We start from the raw sequence: 20,791 nt of genomic DNA, 5'->3' as shown, positions 1-20,791 counted from the left end.
ACAAAGGTAAGATTGGGTTTTGGAAAAAATCAGGGGAAATTTTGAAAACTGGAAGGGTCTACAGCTCAATATGGCAGGAAGATGTCTGGTTCTGAAACATATACTAATCCCAACCACAATCTACTTCTTGGCTTGCTGGAAACCGTCTAAGTCAGGAATGAAGCAACTAGAGCAACTAGGGAGAAATCTTTTGTGGAGTGGGGATGGGGGAAAAGTTCAAAGTACCTAAAGTATCTTGGACTATTTGCACTACACCTAAGAAATCAAGCGGTCTTGGTCTTCCCAATCCTAGTATTCTAGCTGACAAACTGGCAGCCAAATGGATTGCAAGAAGCATCTTAAGAAAATAAGAAGATTAGGTAACTTTGCTTAAGGCAGCCACTAGGAAATTTCATGTAAAGGGTTGTCCAAAATGGAAAGGCTTAGACCCACTAACAATAACTATTTGTCCAGTCAAACTGAAAGCTAAAGATTGCTCTCCTTTAGCAAAAGGTCTTTGGGAGGCTTCGTTCAAGTAGAAGAGTCTGTTAATCCCCTCTTCCCATCCCAACCTCACCCTACCCTGGAGTTCTAAAGACTCCATCTCGTTCAGCTTCTTTCAGGGAGCCATTCCAGATAATCAGATTGACTTAGCCCACAAGCTCTTCAAGAAAGGAATTAGAAGTTGGAGGGACATTTGGGATTTAGCCCTTAAAAGGTGGATGATTGGAACACAACTAAAACAGAAATTCCAATTAAAAAGACAGGAACTAGAATTGATAACTGAAAGGGTACTCTTGTGGGGAACTAATATGTCTGCAATGATTAATCTTAATCACCACTTCAATTACAGGGGAATCTGTTTTATGGGGAACAAACCTCTTCTACCCCTTCCAGACCTACTAGAAAGCAATGCTCCTCTTTGTTTTAAACTAAATAATAGGTGGCATATTAATTGGTCAATAGTATAGTGGAATTACAGGTTCGGTAACATTGGGGCTCCCTCAATCCAACCAAAGATGTCTTGTCTAATGTGGCTCATTACTCTCCAAAGTCTTTGGACTAATGAGAGAGCACTCAAAGTTGGTCTGGGGAATGAACTTTGCCTAAGGTGTGGCCAACAGGTAGAGTCAATCCCTCACATATTCTTTAACTGCCCTAAAAATTCTAACATCTGGTGTTTCATGCAGGTCCTTGTCATCAAGTATTACCCCACTAAACTCACTTGGAAGGAGTTGTTACTGGGGGAAATATATGGACTCCCTCCCCCAATATGGAATTGGATCAAAAGTTATTACCTGTGGAACATATGGATAAGCCGAAACAAGAAAACGTTTGAAAATACTGATTTGGATCCTATTCATGGTCTTAAATTTGATCTTTGTTTTCAAGTTGAGAAAGATGCAACAATAATTCTCAAGCAACATGAAGACAATATGAAGGAGAGACTAGGGAAAGCAGTTTCCACTGTGGATGTGGCAGCCATACTGCTGGACACCAAGAAGAAGGCTGAATAATAATGATGTAGATACGAATCTTAGGATAAGCATCTCTACATCTGATGCTCAAGTTCAAACCTATTATGGTCTATATGTTTTGTAATGCTGTTAATATGTACTCTCAAGTCAAGGTAGCTTCCTTGTTTTGAAGCAACACTCCCTTAAAAAACTATAAATCTTTTGGTATATTTTAATACAACTTTAAAGCTTTCATCAAAAAATGTGATCAAGGCATGTTATATGGCAACTGGATGATGATGAGGCAGATGACAACATACATAGTGGATGATGATGAGGCAGATGACAACATACATAGTGTTGACTGCTGATGACGCATGAACATGGCGTGGTGACGGCAATCCGAGAAGGCGTCATTACGAGCAAGTGACGTACTGATGATAAAAAGGACATGACCTTTGTAAATAACTGAGAGGTGGCGACTTTTAAGGACACATGCAGTAATGACGGCCTGATTGAAGGTCGACAGTAATAAAGATCAGGGAATCACAGGTAGCGGACAGATTTGGCGGCGTTTTGAAACGCAAATCCGACGGCGTGAGGATGGCGATTGAGGAGAATGAAAAGTCAAAAAAGCTTTACGAAAAGCTTCTCAAAACCTTAAGGCTTTTAAGTTTTGCTAAAAGAAGCGATTAGCTTTTTAGCCCTTTGAAAAGGCTTAAAAAGCCTAAGGCTTTTTAGAAAAGCATAAAAGCCTTAGCTTTTCATGGAAAGCCAAAAGCCAATGCATAAGCCATATGAGCGTCTAAAAAACTATGTAGGGAGATGAGAAGCAAGAGTTAGGGCCCTTCCCCCTCAATTCAAGTTGTATCTTGTGAGTGAGGAGAGAAGAGCATCGCATGCGAGAGGATACTCTTGACGTGCTAATTCAGAAGATGAAGAATTTGAAGTTTGTGGTGCCAAGTGTCAGCTCATGGTTGTCAAGTTACAGAAATACTATTCACTTGGTTTTGTCTTCAAATTATAGGTGTTTTCAAAATTTGTGTTGGAATGATGCTCTACACGCATTTGGGTTTTAAGTTATTTTAAGCTACAAGAGGCATTGTGTGTTTTTCTATTTTTGTGAGTGGCGTGTGGTGTTTTGTCGAAATATTTAAAATTTTTGTTTTGTGTTGTGTATTCAACAAAGTTAATTTCCCCAACGAGCACTCCTTAACAACTCGTTATCGGGTTGTGAGTAAGACTTGTTCTTGGTTACACGGCTCGCGTAACATCTCTTTTTTGGTACCCCCAGTGAGGAGTGCCAAAAAAGTTAACTTTGTGTGATTTTGTGGATTTGATTTCTTGTTTGTGATTGTTATCCAATGGCTAGTTCTTTTCCTGAATTTTATGGAAAGAAGGGAGAGAATCCTCAACGATTCCTCAAAAAACTGGAGCTTTGATATATTATCCAGCGAATAAGTGACTCAACCTTGAAATTCCAAATTCTAAAATTTCAATTGTTGGATGAATACCATAATTGGTTTGAGGATTATGAAAAGACCCTTAGAATGAGGAATCCTCCTGTTCTTATGGAATATGAAGCAACTAAGCAGGCATTTCTTAACCATTTTAAGGAAAGTGAGATTTCCTAGGACCTTTGGAGAAAAATAGAAACTTTTTAAAAAAGACAAGACCAAACCATATACTTTTTTGCCATGGAGTACGCCACTCTTTGGGATTGTTGGAATGCATCTTTAGGCCCAGGAGAGAGAGCCGCGAAAATGTTAAAAATAAGATATTCAGAGATATAAACAAGGGATGATTGCACTAACCAACCCTCAACCATGCTTCCCTCAGGGCGTGCTTTTTGCCTCATAAAATCTTTCAAGGTTTTCATGAAGTGCTTAAGAAAAAACATCCACCTTGCATGAACTGCCCCACAAAGTGCGATCTCATCAATCAAATGTACGAGTAAATGTAATTGAGTAGTCAAAATGGAGCGAGGAAAAACTTCCTCCACCAAACAAACCACCTCAAGAGATAATACACGAGCATCTTGCAATGTGTTTGGATCAATTTCCTTCAAGCTCACATATCTGTCACGATGTATTTGACAATTGTTTATTTTTGTGTAGAAATTCAAAGAGGTTCACTACATGATGTATGCAATATATAATGAAAAAATACAATGTATACACACCTCACAAGCTCTCCCATCTTGTAGATGATATCACGTACATCTTTGGATACACAATGAGATATGCTAGTAGGAAGTACGAATTGAATGTAAATAATATTCATAGATCAAATGATTAGTTGAGGAAAAAATCATTATACCCCAAAGTTTACACATAGTTACTCCACTAATTACTATATTCATGGTTAGAGATACCCTTACTTGAATCATTTTGTGCCAATCGTGGGACTTCAAACCAGATAGTTGCTCCACACCTCTTTTCTTTTTCTTTATGAAGGCTCCCTTGAGACATCTCATACATCCTGTGGGTGTTCAAAAGCTACATATCTGTTCCTTCACTATTTTTTCCTCATTCTTTGATAGCATCCAAGGTGCATGGGGTAGCTCAATCTTTCCTTTGGGTCCAATATGTGGCCAAGCTCGTCTCATGCGACCAATGTTACGTAAATCCTCCCTTACATTGACTGAATCACGAGCCCCTATCAAGTGATCCCATAATGTAGATACAATATTTTTGAATATGTGCATGGGGTCCAATAGGTTATTGATCTTGAGTTCAGTCCAATATGAAAGATGAAAAAATATAGAGAACCTAAAAAACAAACAATATATTATGTAAACAATTCATCATGCTAAATACTTTAAAGTCAATCAAGAGAAATATACTTCTTACCGACTCATGCCAAATGGAGGGCAGGTGTCGGCATTAATCCATCTCTCCTTCCAATCTCGAATGGTTAGAGATTGTGGAGTCATTCCATTAGTAGGGAGAACATATTTGGGATGGTCAATAGGAAGAAATCGATGATGATTGTCATAGATAACTTTCTTTAAACGTGTCGCCTAGAGGAAACTAGAGAGGGACTGCAAATAGGACATGCATGATATCCTCATGTGGTTAAACCTTAATAAACAAGTGAATTAATAAAATTCAATTGATTCAAGTCTTAAATTTCGAATATAGAGTTATATATATGTACTTGAACACTCTCCATATCCTGGAAAGTCATGCATGGTCCACAACAATATGGCCTTCAAAGTGAAATCTCTAGAGGATGCAGATGCGCTTGTATCTTGCACCTCAATACCTTTCCATAACATTTCTAACTCTTCAATCAAAGGCTCTAAGTAAATGTCCATGTTTTTTACCTTGTGCTTTCCAGGAATCAAAAGGGACAACATTACATGTCCCTTTTTAATTGCCATGGATGGAGGAATATTATAGTTCACCAATACCACTGGCCATACACTGTATGATGTGATTTTGATGCCAAATGGATTGATTCCATCCATACCTAAATCAAATCTCAAATTTCTTGGCTCTTCTTTGAAAACAGGCCACAAATTGTCTATATGTTGCCATGCTGGTATGTCTGTAGGGATCCTCCATTTTCCATCACTTGAACGATGACTAGCATGCCATGACATGAGCTTTCCAATAGACTTACACTTGAATATGTGGAATAATCGGAAAATTTCGCAAAACCTTACGAGGCACATCCATTGACTTCATCTCCACTTCGTATCTTGATTCACCACAAATAGGACACTCTCGTGCGAACTCATGAATCCCACAAAGTAAGACACAATCATTGACACATGCATGCATCTTGACATAATTGAGGCCTCCCAGAGATGTCAAGTAATGTCTTACTTGCTCTCTTTTAGTTGGGAATTTGTTTCCTTTTGGAAGCATTTGTGATAATAACCTACGTATATTTTTAAAAGTGAGTTAAAAAACCACCAACATATATTTGTGTCTGATTTCAAAATAGAACAATTAATATTATGATTCATAAGCCAAACTGAATTGATACTACTTCAATAACGCATTCAAACTGACATTACTACATTCATAAATTGTTTGCAAGTTAAGTATCTCGAGGGACACACGAAGAATGGAGTACGTACAACCTTCATACAACGGAGTAGATGACGCTACGTATAGTGGGTCATTTGGCTTCATCAAGTGACCTTCTCTCCGAACTGGTTGCAAAAATAGATCGTGTACCATGTTGTCCAAAATCTCATCCTCTATAACTTGATGGGGCATTTCATGAGGGCTGCTATCATGGTCGTTAGTCTCCACTCTTCTTGAAGACTCTGCCTCCTTGCGTCGACGTTTTACAGCCTCTCGACGCCAGAGAGGGAGCATCTGAAGATGTGGCACCGCATTTTGCTCAACCAAAAAAAGAGAGTTACATGTACATTGATATATATTTCAAACATAGACTAGAAATATTAGTGTTAAAAACAATGAATACCGATGATTTTTCTCAGTCCCATTCTCCATACATCCTGAGGTTTGACATTGCAACTTGACATGCTTGAAAAATACACCCTTGACAACGATCACATATGCATTTAATTTTTCGTCGTAGCTATGCATCTCGATTATGAAGACGTAATGTTTCATCCTCACTTGAGGATGTACTCGTTGACTCATCAGCATGCACCGCACTAGGTGATGACGACGACATGATTAAACCTAATTCATGACAACATCAAATTTATTATTAATATGTTTACATAAAAACTTCAAGGCATATTAATTATTCTAAGATATTCAATTTTAAATACACAAAACTTATCATAAATACACAAAAACTTATGATAAGAACTTACTCTCAAAACTTACTATCAAAACTTATCTTAAATACAAAAACTTATGATAAAAATGCAAGGGCGCTAAATGCGCGTCTATGCATGTGTCTATCTGCGCGTCTAAATCCGCATCTATTAGCACGTTTACGTAAACCTAGACGTGCATATACACGAAAAAATAGAAGCAAACGCCAAAATTCAAAAGATAAGCGATTTCCTTTCAAATTGCGTCTTTTCTACGTTTTTTGCGCATTCTAGAGCTCGAGTTCAGCCGACATGTAGTTTACCTTGACTAGTCTCTTCATGACTCACCTCCTCATGACTCACCTCTTCTTTCACTTCAAAGAGACAAGAAGGGAAAGAAGATAGCTAAAGAGAAGAAAGTCAAGGAGAGGAAGAAAGAGAGAACAAAAGAGAGGATAACAAGATGAATAAGAGGAAAAAAGAGGAGACAATAAGCAGCAAGCATGAAGGGAGAACAACTCACCAAGGAGAGGAAGAAGGGGAAGGAAGCATCGCCACCACCCGTCCACGCCAAAGACCCAAGGTGAGTCCTCTCTCTCTCTCTCTCTCTCTCTACCTCCCTCTCTCTTTCTGTATTAGGATCTTTCTTTCTATGAATTTGAAGCTTTTATATCACAAAAAAATCATGGCGGTTGTTGGCTTGAGAGCGGCCGAGTTAGCGTGTTTGACAGCATGTGTAGATTCCAGAATAAACGTAGATATAGATGTGCAGCTGTGTTTGCTATTATCGTGTCTGCAGTCGCATCTCTAAGTGCGTCTATTATGCATCTCAGACGCGAGAATACACGCGCTCTGCTCAGAAGCTTTGACTTCAGGGAGGCGTCTGAGAGCACGTCTATTCTACATCCTCAAACGCGAGAATACACGTGCTCTGCTCAGAAGCTTTGATTTCAGGGAAGCATCTGAGAGCGCGTCTATTCTGTATCTCAGATGCAAATATACACGCGCTCTCCTCAAAAGCTTTGACTTCAAGGAAGCGTCTGAGAGCGCATCTATTCTGTATCTCAGACGCGAATATACATGCATCAACTCTGATTAAAAAAATAAGTTTTTATTTTTGGAATTATACAAACATGTTACACAATAGTACAGTTTACACAATATTGCAGTTTAGCAAATTTGTCTTATTCTTGTGTTTTGTTTGCACATATCACATTCTAGTTCATCTAGCAATGACCCAGATTTGGAGCGCATGAATGATACATTGGTCTTGTTCAGCAGAGGAGTCAATGCTTTTTTTGGAGGGGTTTCGTAGTAAGGAAGACTTCGTGGGAGAGATGACTAGACACCTTGGCCGCTCTCCCACAACAGACGAGGTGTTCAGAGTCATGTCTAGAATGCCTCTGACGTCTTTGCCTGGCACTGCTTCCCAAACACTAAATGTCCAAACTCCAATTGCAAATACTCCACATGCAACACCTGTACATGCATCGGCAGAAGCACAAGCGCCAGCCGATGCACGTGCATTTGCGAAATCATGTGCATCTAGTGAGGCTGAGGGTAGTCGACAGAGAGGAAGGAGGGAGAGTCAAGGGGGAGGGGGAGGCTTGTGTGGGGGTTGCCTAGGAGGTGGCGAGTGATCACCCTCACGAGAATATCACGTAGAGGAGCTAGTACGCCAGTACTATAGAGTTACAAATACTGGTGGCATCTTCCATTATGATGAAGGAAGGGATGTAATGGTGTACATGAGGAGCAACGTGCATGCGATGTATAAAGATTGTTTCATTTACTTCAAGAATCAGAAAATCGGCTTGTGGCAGGAGGTTTTGAGGATAGTTCATAGGAGGTACCCAAATCCTGAGGGTCAGCGATTCTCGAATGATTAGGGATGCACAAAAGTGAGGGATTTTCTTCACAAAAAAAGATCCCACCTCATGACATGTGCCAGGGAGTCACTGCGGAGACAAGAGGAGGGACATGGAGCCTATAGCCTTCCACCTATGTGCCACCGCATAGAGTGGAAGAAAGCGAAGAAGAAAGCAATAGAGAGAGTGAAGAGTCGCCAACACGCAAAGGTGCCACGCATCCAAATGGAAACTATGGGATCATCGCATTACGGATTGGGCGGCAGAGAGTCATGGGAGGCAGAGTTTGTAAGTATATTTTGATTTCTAGTTTTTTTGGAATTTTTTATTTTTAAATTTTCTTTATATAATTTGTTCTAATACATTGTGTCTCATAATTGTCTGTGTATCATAATTGTTTTGCAGACTACTATCATTGGTAGGATACCTACTCCTAGAGAGGTAGGTTACCATTGAGGCCATAACCGCGCAGCCACATGGCTTCACTTCTATGAGGAGGGTCTCATCACTTAGGAGCAATACAACTGGGCTATGAGGATTCGATAGCCAAAGGAGGTATGTTTTTCTTACTTTCCTATTAATTATAACTTTTTCTTTGCAATTGTACGTAAGCAACCTTGATCTTTTGTGTGTGTAGGCGAACCCCGATGTGGAGCATAGCGAGGAGGGGGATAGCGACGCCAATAGCAATGGTGGTGCTAGCAAAAATATTTCTTCTTCAGATTCGTAGAGGAGCACCATACCTCCTCTATGGCCTACTGCCTGTGGCCACGCTTTAGGTCGCAAACACTTAAACTCCCCATGTAAATGCGTTTTATATATAATGACTACATGGATTTTTGTTTTCAATTCTCGTGCCTTCAGATCCATTGTGTTGTTTCCAAATGCACAATTTGATGTATGGGAGGGGGAAAAAAAAAACCAGAGAGCACATGCTCTCTGGTTTTTTTTCCAATTCTGTGCTTCATATCTCTTTGCGCGTCTAAATTGTAGAAAATACGTGTCTATAGTCGCATCTAAAATGCAAAGTACATGTGCCCATAGATGTGATATATAATTCAAATTAATAAAAAGAAATTAAATATCTTTTTTTATAAAAGGAGATTTTTGGTTTTTCGGTCGCATCTACTGGCGCACATAAAAGTGCGTCTATGCACCTGTTTATGTGCCTGTCTAATCTTCTAAGTAGACACGCTTGTAGACACACAAAAGAAATTAAATAAATAATAATTTTGGTTTTTGTGTGTGCATTTATTTATGCATATATATGCTGTCTAAAGCGCATATATTGGTGCGTGTGGATTTCCTTATATGTGCGACTATAGACGTGAAATGGTACACACACATTTAGACTGGCTAATAGACGCGCCCATAAGATTTTCTCTCAATTTAAAAATCGCATCTAAGAGAGCGTCTAAGAGACCTTCTTGTTGTAGTGTGGTCTTCATTCGCGTACATCCAAAGAAGAGTTCTCTATCCTTGGGTGAATGCAAAAAGCTAAGTCCAAGGTATTGTGGACCCTACAAGATTCTCAAGTGCCTAGGGCCCAATGCTTACAGAGTGCAACTCCCTGAAAACCTAAAAGTTCATAATGTATTCCATATCAGTCTATTGAACAAGTATGTGCCTAACCCTAGTCACGTGCTTGATGATCAACAAGTTGTAATACCTAGCCAAGGAGTCCTTGAGCTACAGCCTGACAGGATCTTAGATGTTAGGGAGAGGTATTTGAGATCCAAGACCTTGAGAGAATACCTCATCTAGTGGAAAGATTACCTCGAAGAGGATGCCACTTGGATGGATGAAAGTACTCTCAACCAACAATACCCCAGATCTTCTCGAGATGAGGACATCTCAATCCTTTAAGGGGGAGAGAATGTAATATTTCCGCAACAAAATATTAATGACCCTAGACCCCGCACACCCCATGCAAAAGCAGTTCAAAGTAATCTCCCGCAACATTAAAATCTTGGGCTAGGTGCTCCCTTTGCGTGCGTCAACAAACACCAGCCCCGCGCTGTGTATAGGAAGCCGTGGCTCGAAACCGCAAGCCCACGCAAGAACACCCCTTCAAGGGATAAAAAGGGATAATTTTTACAAATTTTCTTATGGATAAACTCCCTCCCCTTCAGCCATTGCATGGCGGGGAGAGGGAGTATGTGTGGAAGTGTTGGAAGAGCATGGGGGAGGCGGATTGCCACTTGTGTGGTTACCCCCCCTTCACAACCTATAAGAACCCTCCCCTCCTAAGATTGAGGAGGAGGGAGGACGATCGTGAGCTGCTACCACTGCCTGTGGAGCTTCCCGTCGTTGTTTGTTTGCTGCCACCAGGATGCTGTGCCATCGCCTCCATCATCATCATTATCATCATCATCATCATCGTCGTCGTCGTCGTCGTCGTCGTCGTCGTCTTCATCTCCTTCATCATCCTCAATCTTCACTCTCTCTCCACGTCATCTATCTTTATTCAAAGCTTGGAAGCTTGTATTGGAAGCTTCTATTGAAGCTTCCATAGGCCTTGTGCACCCGTGCTTCCCGATTTTTAAAACCGAGTATGCAAGGCCCGATTCCTACGAAGGGAAGTAAATTCGTGGGCAATAGGGAGTTTTGGAAGTCGGAAAAAGGGCAAGGAGAGTTTGCTGAGTCAAAAATCAGCTGCGTCAATGGCTCTGAAGCAAAAGGCGAGAGGAGCACACGTGGGAGCTTCCAACCCGAGTATACGAGTGGACAACGCCCCGATTCTTAATACCTAGGTTCCAATAATATTCCCGCATGAAAGGATGCATTAAGCATGTCTTTAGTTGTCATAGGGAAATTTAAATGCATTTACTCATTCGATTTACAAAGTTTAGCGGCATGTCGAGTGCTTGCATTTGCTTGCACTTCCATGGTCATGAGTAGCTGCATTTTCAAACGTATGATGCATAAGTTTAAAGAAGGAATTTGTGCGAAGGCATCCCTGTTGCATCTCGCAAAGGATAGGGCATACACAAAAAATGCACTTACGTAGAAAAATTCATGGTTGAGGCTTGTGTATAAGATAACCATAGACAGCCATTAAATGATGTCCGAGCAATGCATGGAAAGGATCTATGTACTTTGCAAAGCGCATGAGATTGTAGTTACATTCTAGGTTGGGTTAAGTGATAAAGGACGGATTAAATCAATGATGGACTCACGGCATTCACTCATGCATGGAGCTCTTTTATCAATGTTTGAATGCATCTTCATTAAAATTATCAAAGCTTTGATTTTGTTGCATCAACGTAGGGTTTATAAGAGTAAGCTCTAAATGTCAATCATTATAGTATAGGGCAAGGGAAAGAAAGATCATTGTAGATCCTCTTACTCGCATAAAGGTCAAAATGTCTTTAATCGTGAAATTGCATGGAATGGTGCCGGTGCATCTCACCTATCTTGCAGTTACTTACTTCTTTTAGGGAAAAGTACTTGCAAATTTAGAAGATGGGTTGGTTAGATCAGTTAAGTAATTCACATACAATGAGTATCCTACATGAAACTCATAAAGGAATGATTAGTTAGCATATGACGGTCACCTCAATGTGCTAGGTAGGGTTAAGCTGTGTTAAAATTCTGCCTAGTATCTCACTTGGGATGTCGATTTGATATTTTTTATCTTAAAGGTCCTACCCACATTCTCGAAATGTTAGGATCAATCACCCATGCAAGAATGATCTAGGGATTCTCACCCTAAGGATCAGTTGACCAAATGCTAGACTTTCGCGAGGAATCTAGGAACCCAAGGGCCAAATCGTATATTGGCCTAGAAGGGTTAGGTTTTGGATAGGGTCAATAGGACTCCCAAACCCTACATCTTGATCAAAGGTATTCTTGACCAAGGAATACCGTGTAATGAGAGAAATAATCCCCACAAGTTAGGTGGTGACACCTATCTCCTGCAACAAGCTACAACGTCGTATGGTCTTGTGTCTAAATAGTATTGCCACTCCTTAGACCAAGTTTGGCGAGTTCTAAGTACAAGTATAATTTTCTAGAGGATGAGTAGTCATTCTGCTTCATCACCCTTCCTTGGGACTGATTTATCAAGCTAGGGGAGTTACGATTTCACCAAGGAAGAAGTTGCCAACAAGATATAAACCCTAACCCAAGGAAAAAGGGTAAACAAGCAACTCAACTTACGAAACCCTTGGGATCTTGCCAAGTCGCGATTGATCTAGGATCGAATGCTACGAGCATTTGAGGAGAAGGAATTATACCTTACCAATTGGCCGTACAAATGACCATTGGAATGTTCTTGATTGTACACATAGGCGCACTGTTTGTACTTCTTTGATCAAGGAACTAATACATGAAAAATAAGTAATGCTTCAGGTTGAAAGCTTGGAGGGAGAGGCAGTATCAGTTACCTTGGACTGTCTGTGTGACCCTATCCAAGGGGGTTGTTAGCTGCGCCGGATACGTGGACCAAACCCGCCGAGAGAGGTCTCTTCGTGGGTGCTACTTGGAGCAGGAGGACACTTGGGTGCCAGTGGAGGCTCGGGCCCTAAATCCCTTGCCTCTGAATCTTGCACAAGAGGCCGATGTGACTCGAGATGGGATCTCGAGGCCCGCATACTAGTCAACGGGCGGAATTTGGAATAGTGATCCCTGAGGATTGCTGGAATAGCCTTCGGGCAGGTTTATTTAATGTATTCCAAAGACTGATAAATAAATATCAAATGTTGAAAAAGAAACTTATTTGACATTGTTTTTTTGTATTAGTGTCTCAGTTACTTGAAGGAGCTAGTCATTAATTGGTTAATTAAGGAAGCTATTTTTACTTGTCAAACTAAATGTGGTAGGTAATTAGATAACTAAAGCAAATGAGGAAAGTGTGATGGACGTGACCTTGGGTCTATCCTACGGAAGGGTGGTCCTGGTCAGCTGGGAATTTTTCTCAAGCAATTGATAGCGAGGTAACAATGACCTAGAATCTAGAGAGCTAGAGTCCTGATTTATGATGTTTTAGGGGAAGGGAATGGGACTATGCCTTACAGGCAGAGAGGTCGAGCTTCGCATCCCTCTCGTTTCCCATTCTCCTTGAACCAAGTGCAGTATAAATCCGATTTGACCCTGATGTTTTGCATAAAGTAGTTCTTCTGGGGCTCGACGCTAGCTACCTTCTAGGAACTTGACCATTAGGAAAACCCTGATTCAGGTCGGTCCTAAGTGGAAATGGCAGGAATGCTTTTGCTTTGTGGCAAACTCAAGAAGAACTAGATCGCAAAACCTATGTCATTCCTTGGGAGTGCCGGGCGGCACTTCCTAGACTCTCTTCCCGATGGGCTGCTAAGACGTGTCCTACAAGTGGACAGGGGGGACACGTTACACCCTACCTGAATGAAAGATGAACCTAGGTCACCACAAGATTACCATGAGGATATACTCGATATGTATCGCTACAAGAGCCTTCTAAATCACACTTTATGTCAACATGAGCTTCGTCACATGGAGATTCAAAATGACATGGTCACTAACCACCACCAAATGATGTCAAAATTTAATGAAGCAATTGAGAAACTGGTCCTCTCAAACTCTAAGACTTAGTAAACCCTGGAGGTTCTCACCACTCTTGTAGCTTATCTAACCAAAATTTTGTCCCAAAAAAGGCAAATGAATCCAAGCATGAGTGTTGATGCCCTCCACCATTGGAGCCACTGCATGGTCCATAGGGCATTCTTGGATGCAAGGGTATTCCCTCTTCTACCTATATAGTGGTGAACCCTCTCATGCTCATGATGAGCCTCTATTGAGCTTTCCCATCATCCATGTAGCCAACCCTCTAGTGAGGCCCTCTCCCACCAATTGTAGAAGCTCTTCTACTCTCCCTCTCTCACAGCCCCAATGGAGCTTATATGACTCAACTCCATCATGGACAATATTTTATTAATGGTCAGGATGGCAATAATGGGTAGCATGGGTTAAATACACAACATGGTATGTATGGAAAACAAGGTATGTATGGCCATCATGGTATGTATGGATAGCAAGGTTCCATGGGTAGCAAGGCCCTCATGACCTCTATGACAATATTATTCTTCTCACTAAGTAAAATAGGCAATCTTCCTCACCATCAAACTTGGAAGAATGGAAATCCAAGTTATAGTCCTACTTCAACATCTTCCCCACACGATTATCAAAAAATAAACTTTGCCTCTCTCCACTTGGAAGGATTTTGTAACACATGTTAGCACTATATGAATTAAGCAAATCATCACTTCATTGATTGAGAAGACTTTAAAATGCACATCATGAAATATCCAAAAAATTCGAATTTCCATTAAAAAGAGTCTTATTGTCATTTTTTAGGTTTTAGGTTTTAACAATTAAATTTTTCAGCAACCACCAAAACCATCATTGATCTTCAAACGGTGCTAGACATCATCCCTTAGTGTTGACATGATTGCAAAGCAATCCGGTGTTACATGAGCAATGACCAAGAACAAGTCTCACTCACAATCTGACAATGAGATGCTAAGGAGTGTCTATTGGGGAAATTAACTTTGTCGGATGCACAACACAACACAAAAAATTTAAATATTTTGACAAAACACCACATGCCACTCACAAAAACAAAAAAACACACAATGCCTCTTGTAGCTTAAAAAAACTTAAAACCCAAATGTGGGTAGAGTATCACTCCAAGACAAATTTTGAAAACATCAACAATTAGAAAAAGACACCAAGTGAATAGTATTCTCATACCTTGACAACCATGAGCCAACACTTGGCACCACAAACTTCAAATTCTTCATATTCTGAATTGGCACATGAAGAGTATCCTCTCGTATGCGACCCTCTTCTCTCCTCACTTAGAAGATACATCTCAAATCCAGGGGGAAGGGCCCCTAACTCTTCCTCACTACAAGATATAGGTCTTATACCGACGTTAAAAGCAATGGAAATTTAAATAACAAAATTTTTCCCCGTCGTCGCAAAAAACGTCGTTATTGGTGATACCATAGAACAATTGGTATCAGCGTTGCTATCAGCGTCACTATCTGCATCGGTATTTGCGACGCTGATACCGATGCCAATACCGATGCCGATAGTGATGGTTTGCAACGAAAATAGCCAATAACGATGCGAGTAGTAAATTTGCGACGCTAACAGCGATGGTAATAGGGAAAAAAAAATTGTGGCTTCTGCACTGTGTACAATGCTCGTGTAAACAAAAACAAAGTATACTGAAATCATAACACTGATACATGAAATAAATACATGATTGCATAATAAGTGATTGGTACAATCATGACAAGATATCACTAATAAATAGAAAATGTCCACACAGATCAGGCAACCAAAAAATAAAGGTGTGTGAGCTCCAGGGATCTAAGGGCGAGCTACATATCCTCGCCCTCCAAAAGATCATCCCTCCGCAAAAGAGAATTGAACGGACTCTACAAAAAAAGAAACAACAATACATTAGTCCACCATACAATAATGCATTCTAATTCAACATGGTAACTACGGACAAGAAAGATGAGTGACTTACACGGCCGCTGCGTCTATACAATCAGTCGATCAATGAAGTGAGACCGTGCCTCTCTGCATATCGAGTCTCAAGGCCAGTCGGATCGCGATTTGTAATGGAGTGCTGCAAAGAAAACAAAATGCTAACTGTTAGAAACATGATTGTCAGTACAAAGGATATTGCAAAAAAATAAACAAGCAAAACAAAAGAAAAACTTACAAACTCCTCAAAATATGTCCCGTGGCCGTCACTCCCAAGATGACTCCAACGTCCTAGAGAATCTGTAGCCTGCTCCCTTAGTCGGCGCCAGTTGTCCATCCGTGTCTAACCACTCGGGCTTTACAACCCCACTCTTGATTGCCTTGCATGTGTCGGATCATCTGTGTGACACGTATGCACTCATGCAATCCATCATCCAGCCCGTAGAAAATCTATCTACTAAGGCTGGAACCAGAAACTCCTCATGCAAGGATGCTACTATATAGTCCTTGCTCCCCTCCAGTATGTTCTTCCAATGATCTAAGACGTTGTGCCGAAAAACTTGTTGACACAACTCTCTCATGCGAGCCGTCACCCTCCTCCCCTCATCATTCATGATGATGGCTCCCTGACCTATCATCGACTAGATATGCATATCCCCCTTGGGTATGCCTAAGATGGGTCCTCTCCCATCTGCGTCCACGTTCCTAGGCATATCCACGAGACCCTTGTGCATCTAATGTACCGACCGGGGTAATATCTGTCAGAATGGCACCCATAGGGGTGCCACCTGCTGGCGGCTGAGCAAAAGCCGAAGTAACTGGAGTAGACGTCCCCACAGGTGTGACAAATCCTGGAGGTGACACAACTCCAACTGAATGATGAGACGGAGACACCGCGTCCGTGCCTCCACAACATCCACATGAGCCTTAGCCACGCTCCTTGGAACCATCACGAGAGTGAGGAGTCGCTCATGTATCCCGTGTCGATTGCGGGCTCACTGCCTCTGTATCTCTGCAGCATCCCCCTAACCCTGAAACACCCCCTCCCTCTGGGCCAAGTCTAGAGCGTCGAGCTCGTCTGCTCGAAGCTGAAGCATCCAATCACACTGAAGTAGATCTAGTAGAGTGCCCTAACGAAGACCAAGATAGCTCTTGGTCTGCCATGTCTTTGAATCTTGTGATCTAGTATGGAGACATGTGCGTGAAGATATCCTATAACTCCTCATCGCTCATTCCTCGACTCATCCTGAAAATGTCACCTGCATAGATAAAAAATGATGTTAGAATAATCAATTTAAATCATACAAAGCACAGTAATATAAATCCTAAAAAAAAGATCTCACTTAAAATGCATATCTTATGTACCCTTATAAGCGATTGGTCAACGAATTGAGTAAGTGGATGCTCAAAGTATGAAGTATCCTATGGTCCCATGTCAATTTCCTGACACAACTCCGCATGCACTGGAAGGTTGATAGACATGTCACCACCAAAGGATGAGTCCACCTTGTTCTCAAAGAATTCTTGGACTCCTATATTTCCATAATTGTTAGCAGATGCTGGCTTCAAGCTTTCGGTGGCCTCCACCCCTTGCAATATCGACCCCTCTATTTGCATATTGTCTTCATCTATGCTCAAAATATTGCTTTGATCATATACTCTCGCACTTTGGGGAGTTGAAGGTATAACATACCACCATCAAGGTTGTTGGGGGTTTGGATAGAAGATTACCTATTCACAAACACGTACAAGAGAGTTTAAACCATTGTGACATGTACCATGCCATAATACAATTAACAAACAAATGAGTCCATGCACCTGTTCACAATGGGCCGGCAACACAAAGGTGTCATGCAAATCCGTCTATTTTTTTTCGGAATCTATTTCGAGAAATCCAGATAAACCTCGTTGAACTGTTGCTCCAGCTTCTCCAAATACCACTTTGAACCACTGCACATCGAATAGTATTATGGAGAAGCTACGGTAATCCACAATAACAATACTTTGCAAGTTCCCAAAATACTCCATCTCATCTACAACGTTATTTGGATCCGTTGCTCGTCGCCGGCTCTCTTGCTCGAACCTTGCCATGATACCACAGTCCATTGTGGAGCGCATTTTGTCAATACGCTCCACGCGAAAATGCCGTCTGCGTGACCACGCTGCACTGTATATTTTGTACTGTACATTGAAACACTCAAATTAGATGTCGCATATAAAATATAAATATGACAAATCCTAAACACCTCATCACCCTTGGACTACATCCCCTCGAGAATTTCGACTCCTCCATTGAGACCTCTGTCCCTTTGCAAGACGTTGCGGTCAAAGCTCCATGCAACCATCATGTTGACATGAAATGCGGCATCTCCTCCATGCCCTCAGGATATCGAATCGGTTGATGACGCATACTACGTCACAATTCAGATCGCGCTTCCTCTCAATCTTGCCTAGCGATTTGGTACTTGGCAAGCCACGTCTCCATAGAGGCATGGTGCAACATACAAAAGCGATTCACATTCTCCTCCATTGAGGCATCCATTCTTTTTTCTACCCCATTTCCAACCACCACATCTCTAGTCAGTCTATCATTGTCCTTCAGGGACCATAGCATTTTGTTGTCTGGATCCACCGTTGGTAGCCATTGTGAAATATGCACTAGCGCCTCAGATACCAACCAACCTTCAGACATGCTACCTTTTAGCCGAGCTCGTTGTTGCACAAAGCCTTATAGGGTTTTCATGAAGCGCTCCAAGAAAAACATCCATCGCGTATGGATAGGTCTAGCAATCTCCACTTCATCTACAAGATATGCACAAGAAGGTGGATTTGTATCGTGAGTATGCTGGTGGGCAGGTATTTCTCAAAGAGACAGACTGTCTCCACTACTCTCCACCTCATGCATTCAATAGAGAACGTCTTAATCTCCTTCTGTGAGATCCATTACACCAAAGTCGACAACCTGTAAATGGCCCCATGTATTTCTGGAGTAAGGTATCCTGCGATCGCGATCAGTAGTACAAACTACCACAAATGAGAAAGCATTATGAATAATGGCTACACTCCAAATAGCAAAACGCACATGCCAATTACAATCCATTCGTATTACAAACCTGACATATCTTATGCTAGTCATGGAATTTTAGCCCTGATAATTTGTCGTCTTTAGAAAATGCACACCTGAGAGAACGCATCATACCCGTCGGAGTGCGGATAGACTTGACTACTTGCTTCACAATGAGCTCTTCTTTAGTGGACAAAACCCAAGGAGCGCGAGGTAGCTGCATGCGACCGTCAGCACTTGACTGCGGCCAAAGCACCTCCATCTTACCTACCTTCTTCAAATCCATTCGTGCCCCTATAATGTCTCTCTTTCCTGTGATGTGGTCCCATAGCAAGCTACCCACATTCTTGAAAATATGCATGGGATCCAACAAGTGGTTGACTTGTAAGTGGGTCCAATATGAAAACTCGTAGAAAACTGAGAACCACCGCATTCCGTTTGGATGTGACCACGTGGATCATTTTCAGCTCCTACTAGTGAGAGTAGAGTTTTGAGCACAGGATGTGCCTAAAATTTGCCAAAAATTTTGAAATTTAGGGGAAAAATATTTAACATCGAAGGCGGCGGCTACAGCTAGGACGATTTTAAGCACTAAGTAAAAGACGACTTTTAAAAGGCACCCGAGTGACACCTATGAATTTTTGATAATTTTCTCGACTACCATGCAAGATGCCAGGAGCTGCCAATCAGTATGGGATGTCGAGACGGATGCGTAAGATTTTTCAGAGGCTGAAATGGAGTCCGGACGCGGAAGAGGCCATAACTTGGCCAAGATTTGAAAAGGTGGACCAAAGGGGGGTGCCCTTTGGGAATTTTAATCCCCCCCCTCAAATTTTATGCAACAAATCGTGGAGATGGCATGAAGAAACATGAGTAGATGGCGGCCGAAAAATGTGCCTCCCCCTTATGGATGATGATTCCAGGCTGTGAGCAACCTATGCAACCGACATTAGGCCTCAACTTCTCCCTCTTGGGTGACTATATCACCAGTCTTCGCGCAGGATATGGCTATCTGGATGAAGAGATCAGAATCTAGTCTTTCTCTCTCCTCCCTCTCTCTCTTTTCTTTATGGGTTGTTCATGTGTACCATCTTGAAGGAGGAATGGGGAAGGAGAATGAAGAGAATGGTGGTGGAGATTGAAGTACAGCATTGGATTGAGAGTAATGGAGGCTCCGTCTGCTGATTATGCAGTCATTCAAGGCGTCTCAGGTTACATGAAAACATGGTATGACCATTTTTATGAAGGAAAATGAAGGATTTTTTATAGTTTATGATGATAATTATGTTCTTATTCTATGAAAATTTGTTTGTGTGCTATTTGCATCATAAGTAATTGCTTTTTATCAGAAAATCTTGATTTTGCAATGATTTACATACTTTATTTAATTCCGGTAGACCCGAAATGCGGTTTTTAAGCGGTAAAATGGTAGTTTTTCCGTTTCGGGTGGGTAAAAGGTGTTCCCATGGGGGGAGTATGGAAGATAAATTGAATGTTAGTATGTTGAAGTGATTGGAATAAGAAAAACTAGAAAATAGCATATTTTATTGCCAAATAAATCAAAAAAATAAAAAAATAAGAGAAAAATAGAAATACATCTTGGAAAAATAAGAAAAAATATAAGGATTGTTTGTGGATGTATGGTAGTGACAAAGCATGAGGTTTAGCCTTAGTTTTCCCTATCTCTTTGTCCAAGCTTGTGATTTATTGTTTTTAATATATCGAATCATGACAAAATGAATCTCTACACCTATGCAACGAAAGTAATACCTAAATGTAGGTGGTTGAGAGGTTTGAATGGTGTGATTTGCATGCTGATTGTTACTGATTTTCTGATGCATATCATGATATAGAGTTCATGGTATTTTAATTAAGAGGGTAGTAGCACGAGTGTTGTCTTGGTGCTACCCTTGCATCACCGCAAGGCATTAGTGAATAAGAATTAAAAGCCTAGTTGTGCACATCACGTGTCTAATTGAAAATGATGTTTGAGAACTTTAGGATCATTCACTTTGCATGTGCATGTTAACCATGGTATCGGAATAAAAGTCCTGGATGCATAGCACATGTTTTCAATGACAATGACCCCCGCTTGAGTGTGGAAAGGCATCCTAAGCGGTAGGATAGATGTTTGTTTCTTGGGGGATTATTTGGTAAGGACACATGGTATCTCCTGGAGTTCTTTCGAAATCAAAGAGTG

Source organism: Lygodium microphyllum, unplaced genomic scaffold, assembly GCF_053477565.2.
Source record: "Lygodium microphyllum isolate KBCC unplaced genomic scaffold, Lygodium_microphyllum_v1.1.10 scaffold_52, whole genome shotgun sequence".
NCBI classification, from domain to species: domain Eukaryota; kingdom Viridiplantae; phylum Streptophyta; class Polypodiopsida; order Schizaeales; family Lygodiaceae; genus Lygodium; species Lygodium microphyllum.
Note: the sequence above shows the minus strand (reverse complement) of the source record.